Below are 13,931 nucleotides of genomic sequence, written 5' to 3'. Positions count from 1 at the left end.
TCTGTGTGTCTGTGTGTGTCTGTCCCTATTCTGGATGCAGTAAATTCACTACAAAATAGCCAAAGCCAGGTAGCCACTACTTGGAGACAACACACTTGTGCAAACTGTAATATGGTGTAACACCCAAGACTATACAAGACTCAAAACAGTTCATTTGACCAGCTTCTATGTTGCTTTATGACTAAAAGTAAAACCAGTTTTGTAATAACCAGGGTTTCCACATCTCCTGGAAGCCTTGAAAAACCTGGACATTTAGAGACTAGCCTTTCTGTTATGGAAACACCTGGAATTTGATTAAAATGACCAAGTGTCCTGGAAATAATCTGCGTTGTCCTGAACATTGTACATTGTATTTTGGCCTGTGGCCAAATTATTGTTATGGTTAGAGGAATACTGAAGTCACTTTGTAATAAAATCTGCTGTAGTGAGAACACCCAAGCTAGCTAGCTAGCACAGAGTATACCGTAAACGATGACCACCTATGGCTGACCCCTGAAAAGGCCCTGGAAAACAATTTCTTACAAAGAAGTGGAACCCCGAATAACTTGATTTTAATGATTTAGACCTTCAAAGGAATTAGATATACTGCCTTTGCCTAGACCGTAGCTGTACAGTAGGTTCCACTCAACCAGGCAGAGATGCTTTCTAAGTACCTGCTCCCTTCATGTGTCTGCTATGGTTTCACACTTAAGCTTAAGCTGTGGCACTTAAATACAGTGGCGAAGGATGCAGTGCTCACTCTCAGCTACTAGTTTTGCAGTCTGAAGAAAAGGACTGTGTGTAGTAAACTGTACACACCACTTTGATTGAAACAATGACACTGAGCATTCAAGAGTATCACTGCCACACTATACCAGATACAAGTTTAATTTTTTTTGTCATTTTCAATGCAAGGATGCAGTTCCCTTTATGTATTTTATTAAAAAGAAAAGGATGAATTTGTATGATGAAGTGCTGAGGAAGAATGTAATGTAACAGTCTCACAGCCTGAGGGAAGAAGCTGCGTTTACGTCTGCTGGTACGGCAGCGGAAGCTTCTGTACCACTTCCCAGAGTGCAGCAGGGTGAACAGGCTGTGGCTGGGTGGGTGCTGTCTTTAGTATCTTTTGGGCTCTGCAGTCACCTCACCTCACCAATATCACTGATGCTGGGCAGCTGAGTACCAGTGTTCTTCTGGGTTTTAATCCCCCGCTGCAGAGTCCTCCTGCCCTGGGCCGTGCAGTTTCCGGTCAGGATGCTTTCTATCCCTTCTCTGTAAAAGTTAACAGGAACTTGTCACAGGAATTTTGCTTTCTTAAGTTTCCTTTAGCAATACAGTGGTTTCTGTGCTTTCTTAACCAGGGTGGAGATGCGAGATGACCATGCCAGGTTCTCAGATGTTCCCAGGAACCTAAAACTGTTTGCCTGCTCCACCTTGGGCAGTCACTTTTTATTCAAAATTTAAAAATGTGTTCAAACGTGGCTAATTTTCAAAGTGCAATGACCTGTTCGAATTCAAAGTGTTAAGTCTACACCGATCGGCACTGACAGGTAAGGTGAATAACTTTGTACTATGTGTTTATAGATAATTTAGAATTCATTCAAACAAATTGTTTGTCAATTCATTGATTTTTGGAAAAAGTGACAGCCCTAGCTCCACCTCAACTCCACTGATAAACAGGGGGAGTGTGTCTTTCCCTCTCATTTCCTAAAATCAACAATCAGCTCTTTGGTTTTGCTGACATTGAGCAGTAGGTTTTTTTCTCTGCACCACTCTGCAAGATGGTTGATTTCCTCCCAATATGAAGTCTCATTATTGCTTGAAATCCGGAACACCGATCAGTTTCACTGGGAAAATTGTGTTGAATGCTGAGCTGTTTTTCTCAAGGTGTGTGAAGACAGGGCAGTGGAGATGACATCCTCTGTGGATCAGTTGGTTCTGAATGCAAACTGGAGAACCAGTTTCCCTAAAAACACTTCCTCAGAATGGGGGTGAGTGCCACAGGGCGGTTAGATTAGATACTGCAGCCTTTTTGGTACAGGGACGATGGTGGCTGTCTTGAAGCGGGTGTGCATTTACCTTCAACAAAGCACAACTGACAGTATCTAGAATCTAATAGACATCTTCCCGCAAGCCTTAAATGGTATTCTTCATAAATAATCAGCTTTCAGCCCTTCACTTCCCTCATCATTCTCTCTGCTGTCTTCCTTTTCTCCATCTCCCCATCCCTTAAGATGTTCCTCCTTCGTCACTCCTTAACCACCTCCCCTCTGAAAGCTGACTACGATTTGTGTGTGCGTAGTTTGATACGTGGAAGTGTGTGTGTGTGTGTGTGTGTGTGTGTGTGTGTGTTGCACAAACAGGGGAGTTGTTCAGACTCTTGAGTGCCTGATAACCAGAGTGGTACTTTTTTTCCCCTTTTTGGCAGATTGCACAGGGTTCAGTTTTCATGACCTTCGCACGGTTGCTATGCAACCATAGGAAGACATTCCCAGCTAAGCCATATACATAGCTTTTCACACCTCCACTCTCTTCCTCTGTGCTCATCCTCTCATCCTCCCCTCCCCTTCTTATTCTTCGTTCACCCGTCTACCATGCTGCTGCCTCCCCCCTGCCCTCCCCTATGTCCTGGTCTTGGGTCTGCTGCTGGCAAAGTTTATGGCATTCAAGGTCACCCATACGGTGCTCTCAGTGTGACAAGTGGGCTGTGTGTGTCTGTGTGTGTGTGTGTGTGTAGGAGAATTTCCCTCATACACATATGTATATCCACACATGGATGTAAATAATAGCTTCTGTGTGTTGTTTAAAGGGCGCTGATAAGTGAACATGAGCTTGTGTGCCCATGCGGCTGTCCTCATAGAACACATGCATCTGTCCTCATGTGGCCTTCTTATATAACTGTCCCCTGGGGTAATGTAGGCACTAATGTAGGCATATAGGAGGTGATATAGAAGACCCTGTGCTGTGTGAAACATGCGGGACCTGCCCTCTCTCTGTCTGACACTTCACCCAGTAGATATTGACCCTCTCCTATGTAACAGAGTACGAGGGGAGACGTGTCACTGTAGAGGAAGGAAACGATTGGGCTTAAAGCTGCGCAGGATACACATGATATTGTCAGCTGTGTCAGACACCAGCGTGGTCCAGCAAGTCGCCACACAGTAATAATCCTCTAACTGCACGTCCATATGCATGTGGGCACATGCTGGATAGGCCTCACAATGAACAGTGAATGCAATCCAATTAAAAATCAGATGGATGGATCAGCTGATTGACTACAGCTGGCAACATGTTCATTTTAAAATGAAAAACAAGGAAAAGGTAACAAAATACCAATGTATTATGGTAGCTAATGTAGCTTATATGATATAATACCACTTCCTAATAAGGCACCTCTTATAAAGGGTGTAACGATTGAAATTACTGACTGACTTCCTAACAGTCTTTCTTCCAGTCATTATAATTAACGATAAACTGATATGTTCTTTTCAGGCCCCATACAGATACTGATTATTAGTAATGTAAAGAAACTGATATATACCAATATACCGAACATTTATTTCAACATCACACAGTCTCGCTGTTCAAAACAATCTTGACAATCAACACTGATCAATAGGATGCATGATGTTTTCATGCCTCTCCTGTCGCTGCCTGAACCTGATGTGTTTTTATCCCCAGAGTCAGAGTCCTGGTTGGAGCCGCTGTGAATCGCACATTTTGGCCCTGCCCCTGTCCTACGAGCTCCCAGTCCAGATACAGTACCTAACAGGACCACTAAGTAGCTAATGTCAGCTAGTAGTTAGTACAGTTAGCATATGCGAAAGTGCTCTGGTAAGTGATTCTCTGTGTTACAAGAGAAAAGGTTTGTGTTGGAACAATGTTCTGTTACTTTCATCCAACTAATGAAAAGTGGGTCGACTAAGACTCTTCTCATCGCCTAATGGTTAAGTCGACTATGGGGGGCAGATGTACTTTTTACTGCACTACATTCATTTTATAACTTAAGTTACTAGTTACTTTACAGAAATTGCTAATACAAAATATAAATCCACTAATAAATGATGATGTATTATTATTATAGATTAATCTACCCAGCATTAAAAAGTAAAGTAATCAAAATAATCTCTATCTGTTTTTAACACACTTGTATTGGATCAGTACTCTGTATCGGCCAATATGCAATGTTTAGGTATTGGAAAGAAAAATATGATATTAGAACATAAAAAATAACAATACCAACAATTCGAAAATGCTGAATATTGGATTTGATAATCTTCCAGTCTGTTCCTAATTATAATAAAACTGGTCCAGTAAAATTTGTCCAGTATGTTATTGATATTTTGCATACTGCAAAGTTCTTTATCTAAAACCCCTGCAGACATTCTTGTTCCTGTTGTTTTACCCTGTGTAATGAAACTGCAGGCACCTGTTAAACTCTCAGTACCTTCCCTCAGTCCCTTTACTTTTATGCCCTGCAGTCCTGATGATTTGCATACTGTTTTCAGTCTTTTCTCACAGTTTGATTAAGTTTGATTGACAAGGTGTTAATTTGTCTTGTGTTGCACTAAATCTTCTGCCACCTGCAGTATTCTATTCTATTCGAGTGCATTTGAAAACATGTTTACAAGTTGAAAGTGAACTCTATTTATATCTTATCATTTAACCAAGCCAAGTTGTAGGAAACTGATGAATTGAACTGTATTAAACAATATGACTAATCAATGTGGCAAATCCAGAGAGTTATTAGCAAACTCTGCGGTGTCCTGGACTTGTTTAAGCTGCTTTTAGCTCAGTTTCATTTACTTGCATGCTTATTCTGCTATAATTCTTTTTTTTTTTTTTTTGACATGCTAACACACAAGGCTGCTTTCTGGAGGGAAAAAGCTCTGATAAACCTGCTGTATGCAAACAGACAAAGTTAGCTTATTATCAGAGTTTATGGTATTTGTAGTCCTCAGATAGAAAAGACATTTCTGTATAACTGGGTAAGGTGGAGGTGCCTGCTTTATAAAACTAGTCTGTTGTCTTGGAATTAGTAGAGCATGAAAACAAAGGGAAAAAGCAACTCACACAAAACCAATTAAAATAAATGAAATAAAAATTGATTTCCAATTAAGCTGCGTACTTGTGTCCCAAAGCAAACAGCTCAAAACCTCCTACTCACTCTTTATAAGTCACAGTGGAATATTCCAGGTGGGTTCAAGATGTTGGTTAATATGAATGGAAAATGAATTCATAAATAAAGGAGGTTTCCACATTAAACTCAGTCTAGATTAAAATATATGTATTATCATTTCCAACATTTCCAAGTTTGTGAAAACTTTTTTCTTCCACCTACCATGAGGATGTGACAAACTGCACGTGGTAGTCATTTTTAAACACTTAGACAGCAATGACCCCTACTACTTTCATCTTAGACGAATTCTAGACAGCATGCTGCAACATTTTTCTAAAGAATATGTTATTCAAATTTGGTAAGTCTACCAGATGAATTTGCAAGAAATCTGTCTTTATTAGGACAAAAAAAGAGCTATACTTTGTTGTGCTCAAGCCACAGGTGTGTCTTTCCTAAAGCATTTTGCACTGAAAGACATAATTAAAAGAAACAGATGTGTTTAGTTCATTTTAATGAGGAGGAGGAAGGATTAGAGTACAGATATTTGACGAAGACTGCATTACTAACTGTCAGTAACACAAAGCTTTAATAGCCCACGTTATTTGGGTTCCATTTTCCATCTAGGATGTTGTTTTTTTTACAGAAAGTAAAGAGACTGCACTTTATCTTTATAGTCTGCTGGTTCATTATGTTGGGGGGAGATGCTCCTGATAAGTGCTGCATTTTACAACCCATTCACCCAGTCTATCAATAGGCCCAGCATAATACCCTTATAATATATATAGGTACTTAGAAAAGATATGATATGGTGTAGTGTCTTTACAGTGGCCTAAAGAAGACGATGGTTATTTTTCCTGTCATGCCTCCCTTTTTGAAGCCAAAAACCAACTAAGATTTTTCAACTATTGATGAAATTGTTGTCAAAATGAGCAGTTGGATGTTATTTTATGGGGACAGTATTGTCATAATCATGAACTACAGTTTTTCACGTTATTGTGTATACAAATAATATTTGAAGTTTATGAAGAATAATCACTAGCTGCAGCTTTTACAAAGCAAGGTTTCTGCAAAAACCAGTGTGGTTTATTGGTGTAACCGGTGTGTGATGTATCAGTGTGTCCTCTGAGTTTATTTGGTCTCATACTGCCTGTTGCAGGATTTTTAGATACCAAAGATTTAAAGGTCTATCCTCTTCCATTACGTTGACAGAGAGATAATGTGAGCAAGACGGGCTTTGTCATATTTTCTTGATTGATCACCATTATGTGACTTTAATTGTTTGATAATGGTTATCTGTTTTTCTACTGGAAACTGCCTTTTCTGCTTCCGTTGTGTGAATTGGTACTTGTTTGAAGGGACAATGAGATTCTGTTCATTTAGTTAGTTTAGCTTTCTGCATTGAGTGTAAAGGAAGATTTACTCAATGTTTTACACATATTGGCCTGAAATACAATCACGCAAACACAAGGCTCATAGAAATACAAATGTGGAGAGGTGGTGGAGTGATTGGCTGCCATGTAGAGGCGCCCTGGGAGCAGTTTGGGGTTCGGTGCCATTTGCAAGGGTACCTCGGCAGTGCCCTTGAGGTGGAACTGGCACTACTGTGGTTCGTGCTGGAGTTGAACTGGTAACCCTCCGATTCCCCAGAAAATATGTCTCATTCATTTAGTATTGTAAACTTAAAGGTCCAGTGGGTAACATTTAGGAGGAGCTATTGTCAGAAATGGATTATAACACTCATATGTATTAATGCTGTCGTGGTAACCGAAAAATCACTCTGTTTAGAATCCGACCGTATGGGATAGCAAACCACCGCCACAACCACACTTGATGTCACATCAACACGACGACAAAGCATCACATAATAGAAAGACTTTTGTCTGTTAGCTAGCGACTTTGAGCTAAATATGTTAACTAACTGCCGTTAGTAGAGTCACAGACCCAGGAGAAGGGCGGGTTGAGGTGATAAGTACAAGCAGAAGCAGGTACTGAGGTTAAACAGCATACCGCTCTCCCTCTTACAAAGTAATTAGGAAAACCAACAAAAATGGTGATAATATCACATACTGTGCCGTTGAGCGACCCTAAATCACTGCAGGAGAAATTCTTTCAGCACGACAACCCTAATAAGTACAGTATGTTTTTATTAGTGTATAATCACCTGAAAATAAGAATTGCTGCGTTTCCACCATGTTTCTACTGTTACCCAGAATGGACAAACCAAACACTGGCTGTAGATAGGGACGATTTTTTTTTTTTTGGCATGTTTCGTGGCCACTAAAATAAAAGTAGTCTAGACTAAAAAGAGTAGGTTACACTAATTTATTTAGTCTGTTTAATTGGAATCCATTGTTTTCATGGAGTACCAGTTGAAGACTGTTTGTATTTTACCAATTATTAGCCAAATTACATAGTTCTGGAAAGTTGCTAGAGCATTATCAGAAAATAATTAAGAATTTATGGACTTTACTTTATATGTATATAATATATATATAAATATTATATTATATAGTAATATATATAGTATATATATAATCATCTGAATGACATTTGCTAATCAGAACACTCACACTGCACTGCCTCCGGGGAACACTTTTCAATTTGAGAACCACTCACTTAAATTACCCGCTAGTAACACTTGATATTCCTGTCATTCAATATACCTAGTGAATTCCTCTGATTTCTGATCATATCATATAGTTGCTGCAGTGCAGCAGTGAGATAATAGATTTTTTCTCATATGATATCAGTCAAAATTATTACAGGGTTTGATTCAGTAGCCCATTCTCCTGGATTTTATTGCACTTTCCTTGCCAACTCTGTCAGCTTCCCGATATCCTTCAGATAAAGCGGATTAGTTCGCAGGTTGGCTGTCACAAGAGGAAATGCTTCAGTCAGGCTTGAGCACTGTCAGAGAAATATTCATTACACACCCATATCAGGAACACCACACCCAAGCCGACATGAAAACAGAGCTAGGATGTTATCTGCCTTTTGCGGCAGCTTACCGCCATCAAACTATAGGACGTACTGTATTGTTAAACAGGCTTCACCTGTTTTATAGGATCACATGACCTGTCTCATTATTTTGACGTTATAGTTTCATATGTACTGTATAACCACTTACAGCCAGAGAATGCACTGCTCTGTCAATACTCTGCAGTGCCACACGCTGACTAACAAGCATATGATTCTAATTTTACAGCCCAGCTACTTAACAAATTAAAAAATGCACACAGGCAAGTGGAGTTTCAAAGCGGGAAATTATATTCATGTAGTACACGCTTTTTTTTTAGGTTTTTAGAGCAAGTGTGTTTCTTTTCTTAATAAAATTCTAGCGGAAAACATTTCATTTAGCCTGCTGTGATGGCTGCAGAGTATCGTAGCACTGCTAAGGAAGAGAGAAGGTCTCACGCACACACACTTGGCTGAGTACGCACTGTTGTTCCTGCAGAGTGTGTGGAGGCGGGTTGGTGGGTGTTTTCTACGCTCTGAACTCCATCCACATCCAAAACCGTAGGAGAAAAAAGTCCTGAAAAAAAAAGCCCTAGATACAAATACTGTGTGACCTCATCGCTACCTGCTGCCAAATACTGAGACAGAGCTTCAGCCAAGAGACTGTGCTCACATACACACAGACACACACAGACACACACATGCACGCTGTTCCAGGTCAGTGTGTCAGGCTCTTAGTAGTAAAAGACAAGTCAGAGGTTCAGAGACAATTAAAACAACAACGTGAAAGTTTATTGATGCCCGGAGGATAACTTCCCTTTTTGATTTCCTGCCTTATCTCTGAGGTCAAAGGTCGATGTCAGATACAGAATAATGACAGGCAGTTAACCTGCTCACTCACCAACCAGCCCTAAAACCCCTCACTTGGATTCCAACAGTCTTCATCATACAGCAAGAAGTTATTTCCCCCTGGCTGTGATCAGATGAATGATTTTCACATTCAGATGATTTATGTGTTTGCAGACTGCTTTGGGGCCCTGCAGCAAGAAAAGAGACAGCATTGTAACTGTAGATTGGGAAAGAACTGAGGGAAACCAACAATGTGTTCACTGTGCTTTCTGTGGCACTCAAGCCCATTCATTCCTACTGAAGATATAGATCTTTGAAAATACTCCACAAATACATAGTTCCATTTATATAGTTGCAGCTTTAAGTCATTTAAAGTGATTAGTGATTATTATTATTATCCATTATTGTGTCTGCTATTTTCTCCATTAATGGTTACACCTCTAATATGCTAAAAAATCTGTAATTTTCTGGAAAAATAAACGCCAATTATGTTTTCCGCACTAAAATAAACTCCTGAAACAGCTGGGCACTGTGGTTTTTAGTAAACATTACTCAAACAGGAGTAAATGGTGCATTTGTTAGTGATGCCTTCGGTCACAGATTAATACACATTTGTGGATATTGTTCCTCCATATGTATGTAATGTACACTACCGCTCAAAAGTGTCATGTTTTCCATGAAAACAAACTGTTTAATTCATGAAATGAGTTACAAAATGAATCGATAATAGTAAAGACATTGACAGGGGTAGAAATAATGATTTTTACTTGAAATAATAATTTTGTTCTTCAAACTTTGCTTTCATCAAAGACTCCATTTGCAGCAATTACAGCCTTGTAGACCTTTGGCATTCTAGCTGTCAATTTGTTAAGGAAATCTGGAGAAAATCTCATCTCATGCTTCCTGAAGCACCTCCCATAAGTTGGATTGGCTTGATGGGCACTTCTTACAGACCATACGGTCAAGCTGCTCCCACAACAGCTCAATAGGGTTGAGATCTGGTGACTGCGCTGGCCACTCCATTACAGACAGAATACCAGCTGACTGCTTCTTCCCTAAATAGTTCTTGCATAGTTTGGAGCTGTGTGGGTCATCGTTCTGTTGTAGGAGGAAATTAGCTCTAATTAAGAGCAGTTCAGAGGAAATGGCATGGCATTGCAAAATAGAGTGATAGCCTTCCTTATTTAAGATCCACAAATGCTGATGCTCTAGATACTCAACTAGCCTAAGGAAGGCTCATTTCATTGCTTCTCAAATCAGCAAAACAGTTTTCCGCTGTGCTAACATAATTGCACAGGTGTTTTCTAAGGATCAATTAGCCTTTCAACACAATAAATGTGGGCCCCTGTACACGTACATAGATATTTCATTAAAAAAATCTGCCGTTTCAAGCTTTAATAGTCATTAACCACATTAACAATGTCTAGACTGTGTGATCAATTTAATGTTGTTTTAATTTTAATAAAATTTTGCTTTCATTCAAAAATAAGGACATTTCTAAGTGACCCCAAACTTTTGAGCGGTAGTGTATGTGTGACAAAGAAATACTACTACTTTGGCGTGGAGTGGAGCTAAACCCTAACCTCTATGGGTGCCACCATTGTTGTTCAACGAACACATCTTCTTCTGCGTCACCAACCCCTGTATTTGCCAGTAATTCCTCAAAGGACGCTGACTGGCCCAGTACCACTGTCCTAGCCACAAACACATAGATTGAAGCCTAGGCAAGAAAGCTTTTACACTTAATTCTGAGGTAGAAATATCTGTACTAAAGTTCATGATAATGGTGGACCAACAGATCTCCATCCATAGAGCCATGCCGCTAGCACGGTCGAAAACAGACTTGCCTTGTTATTTCACTAGCAATGTCTTGTTTGTTTGTTTTGTTCTTTTCCCTCTAAAAATGTATCACACCATTATATATGGTTATGTTGTGACATAAAACAGCATTTACTGTGATAGGATTTCAGTTGCCTTCCCCTAATGCCCACATTCACCCACTGAACAGTGTGGCTCACTGATTGAAATAATTGATTTAATAGTTTTTGGACAACTGTGGAGCTCTATGGCACAGAGGAATATATTAAGCACATGCTTGCTGGATCAATTCACTGGTGGTTTTGCTCTTGTCATTTTTTATTTATTTATTTTTTTCAATTTGGAAAAATACTGAAAATAGTCAGCCTTACACTTGAGTGTCTTAATTCAGAGACAGAGAGGACATATTTGAAAAGAATATGGAATGACGGGCCCTGGATCATTTGCATCGTACATCTATAAGACAGCTGAGACACCAGGTCACTCCCTCTCTTCCCTTGTTTTGGTTTTCATCCACTTTATCTGTTTCTCTCCCTTTCCAACAGCCAAATGGTTGTTCATTTTGGCGATGGATGGTCCTTTTTTCCCCCATGTTCACAGCTAGTTTGGCAGGCAACCAGCCATACACTCGAGGTTTCTGTTGCATGCTGACACTCGTACTGTATTTCTGGAGAGCTACTGATAGTAGCCTGTACTGTATATCTGTCACTGTAACTGATGGGGGAGGAAAGTCTTTTTTCCCTCCTGCTTACAGAATGATACATATTGTACGAAACAGCCTGCCTTCAGAAGATTAATCTTAATGTCTCTTTTATTTGGCGTTTCCTGCTGCCGCTTAATTAGCCCCTCTGCTGAGGTCTCATTTGTTTGCCTGGGAGGCTCCTGTATGTTAGAATGAAGAGACTTATTGGTGTAGATGCGTAAACCTCCGCTTACTGTACAGAAAATACACAGCTCTCGCCTGGCGCCCTCCCAACAAGAGTCAGAAGGTGCTAGATAGTCGGCCGTTCAGTATCATGGATGGGATGGATGGATAAAGAGGCACAAATGAACCATAAAGATACACAAAACTACCACTAAAACTATAAAGAGACACAGAAGGACTACAGAGAGACACAAAAGGACTACAGAGAGACAAAAGTGAGTGAGTGTGTAAACCTTTGTGTATCTGCCTGTCCTTTTCACTGTTAAAGTGGTGCCGACAATGTTAAGAGTGCTTGAGGCTTAGTCACACAGAGAGAGTATTCAAATAAAAAGGTGGAGTGTGTTAAAAATGTTCCTTAAGTGGAGGACAGACCTCAACTCTCAGGTTTGCTTCAGTCGTTACCATTTACAGTGCAGCGGAGCCTCCAACTGTGTGTGTGTGTGTGTGTGTCTTATGAATCTATCTTGTGTTTTCTATATGAGAAAGAGAGTCACACTCTGAGATGTAGGTGTATGTGACGGAGACCCAACCCAAGAGCAGCTTGCACAGATGGAGGAAGATTAACAGGCAATGTGTGTGTATGTGTCGGTACATTGTGTGAATTCAAATGTGGGTTGCCGACAATAGATTTTCCACCCAGTAGCTGCTTTGCATTCTGAACAAGTACTTTAGCTTTTGTCATTGCAGAATGAACCCTATGCTTTTGTTGATTTGTTGAAGAGCTTTGATCGACCCGAGCTTGAAAAAATCAACCACAGAAGCAGTTTTGGGCCTGACCCGAATCCAAACTTCTGCTTAAATTTGTTAATTACAGATTAAAGTACATTGTGCATGTAAGATGCAAAATGATTATCAAAACTAATCAATAACAAATCCACCTATTAATAGTATAGTTGCATGCATTATTAATAAAATTTATATTTTTAGCCCTGAGCCCGACCCGAGCCCGACCTACAGCGGCAGTTTTGGGTCCGAACAGAGAAGCAAAGCTCTACTTTGTAGGACTGTACCGAATAGTTGATTTAGATTTTATTAGAAAAAAATATACATATATTTTCTTTATTAAATTATATAATCCTTGAACAATGCATATTTATTTTGGTGAAGTGAAACTCTTTTCACCTTGATTATTTTTCATCTTACCAATCTTTACATTTTTGTATTGTGATTTAAGTGTCTCTATATATATATATACTGTCTGTCTCTATATATATATATATCTTTACGTTCCTAGTTCTAAATCAACATTCAAATGTTGCGCAGGTCGAAGCTAACTATAAAATCGCAGCGAGCAGGGTAGGTCTCGCCCAGCTCCTCTGCTCTCTGGCTCCTTCCTGCTGGGTTGCGCGGAGCTTTTTTTTTTTTTGAGCTTTACAACAAAACCGCTGTGAAACAATCAGAAAACACAGTTGTATTTCTCTGATTCACTGCTCTTTCCCTCTCTAGCCCCCACCGTGCTCTCTTGCAGTGACAACACGTCATAGAACACATCTTACACCAGTTTGCAGTGTATGTAATTGCAACCACTTAGGAGTATTTTCATGATTGAGACAGTACATTGCCACATCTAATGCACTGTAATTACTGAAGAAAAAGCACCTTTATGATAGTGGTGTCATTTTGGAAGTGTCCAACCAAATTACAAAGGTTAAGAACAAAGCCCAGCCCCCTCATGAGTCAGAATATGAGACAGAAGACTGTTTAACTCTCTGCTTCCCTCCCATCCAATGTCTTTGCTTGGGGGACTGGGGATTGTGTCGCCTTGTATTTGACCTTATTTTTCTATGAACATATACTAAATGTTATTGTTACTACAGAGCTATGAACAAGAAGCAATATCTGTGTATTTACTGGGGAATGATGAGAATCCCAGCATGCACTGGGTCCAAGCTCATCACAAGACAATCACATAAATAGAAAATTGCACATATACATTCACATATAAGGGTAATGCAGAGTTTTAATCACCTGGGTCCTTATTTATAAGACTATAAAACTTATTCAGATAACAATAGTAATAATAATGCTACTGTGGTCATATTCTAACCTGTCTTTGTGTTTCGTCTTCCATAGGTGGAGTGCCTGAAGAAACCTACCTGTACATGTTAGGAGGCAGAGCCGAGCATCGACTCTTTCAGATGGACACTGGAAAACCACCAGCATTCTTTTTCAAACGACATAAGACAAAAGAATTTACTCAAGATTGATATACCACAGTTTTACCTCCCTCCGTCCTCTCCTCTTGCTTTAATCCACTCAGACAAAACCTCCTCTGCTTTCTACCTC

The 13,931-nt window shown here is 39.7% G+C and overlaps 1 long non-coding RNA gene across 1 annotated transcript in view; it reads left to right on the top strand.

Annotated features, from left to right (window-relative positions):
- Positions 1-13,705, top strand: part of LOC118322638 — a 40,851-nt gene extending 27,146 nt beyond the window's left edge. The window contains exon 4 of the long non-coding RNA XR_004796462.1: positions 3,661-13,705. This is a non-coding gene — a long non-coding RNA (uncharacterized LOC118322638). The remainder of the gene's footprint in view (positions 1-3,660) is intronic.
- The last annotated feature ends 226 nt before the right edge of the window (positions 13,706-13,931 follow it).

Source organism: Morone saxatilis, unplaced genomic scaffold, assembly GCF_004916995.1.
Source record: "Morone saxatilis isolate NCDOM2014 unplaced genomic scaffold, NCSU_SB_2.0 Contig14, whole genome shotgun sequence".
In the NCBI taxonomy this organism is placed as follows: domain Eukaryota; kingdom Metazoa; phylum Chordata; class Actinopteri; family Moronidae; genus Morone; species Morone saxatilis.
Note: the sequence above shows the minus strand (reverse complement) of the source record. Positions and strands in the feature narration are given on the sequence as shown.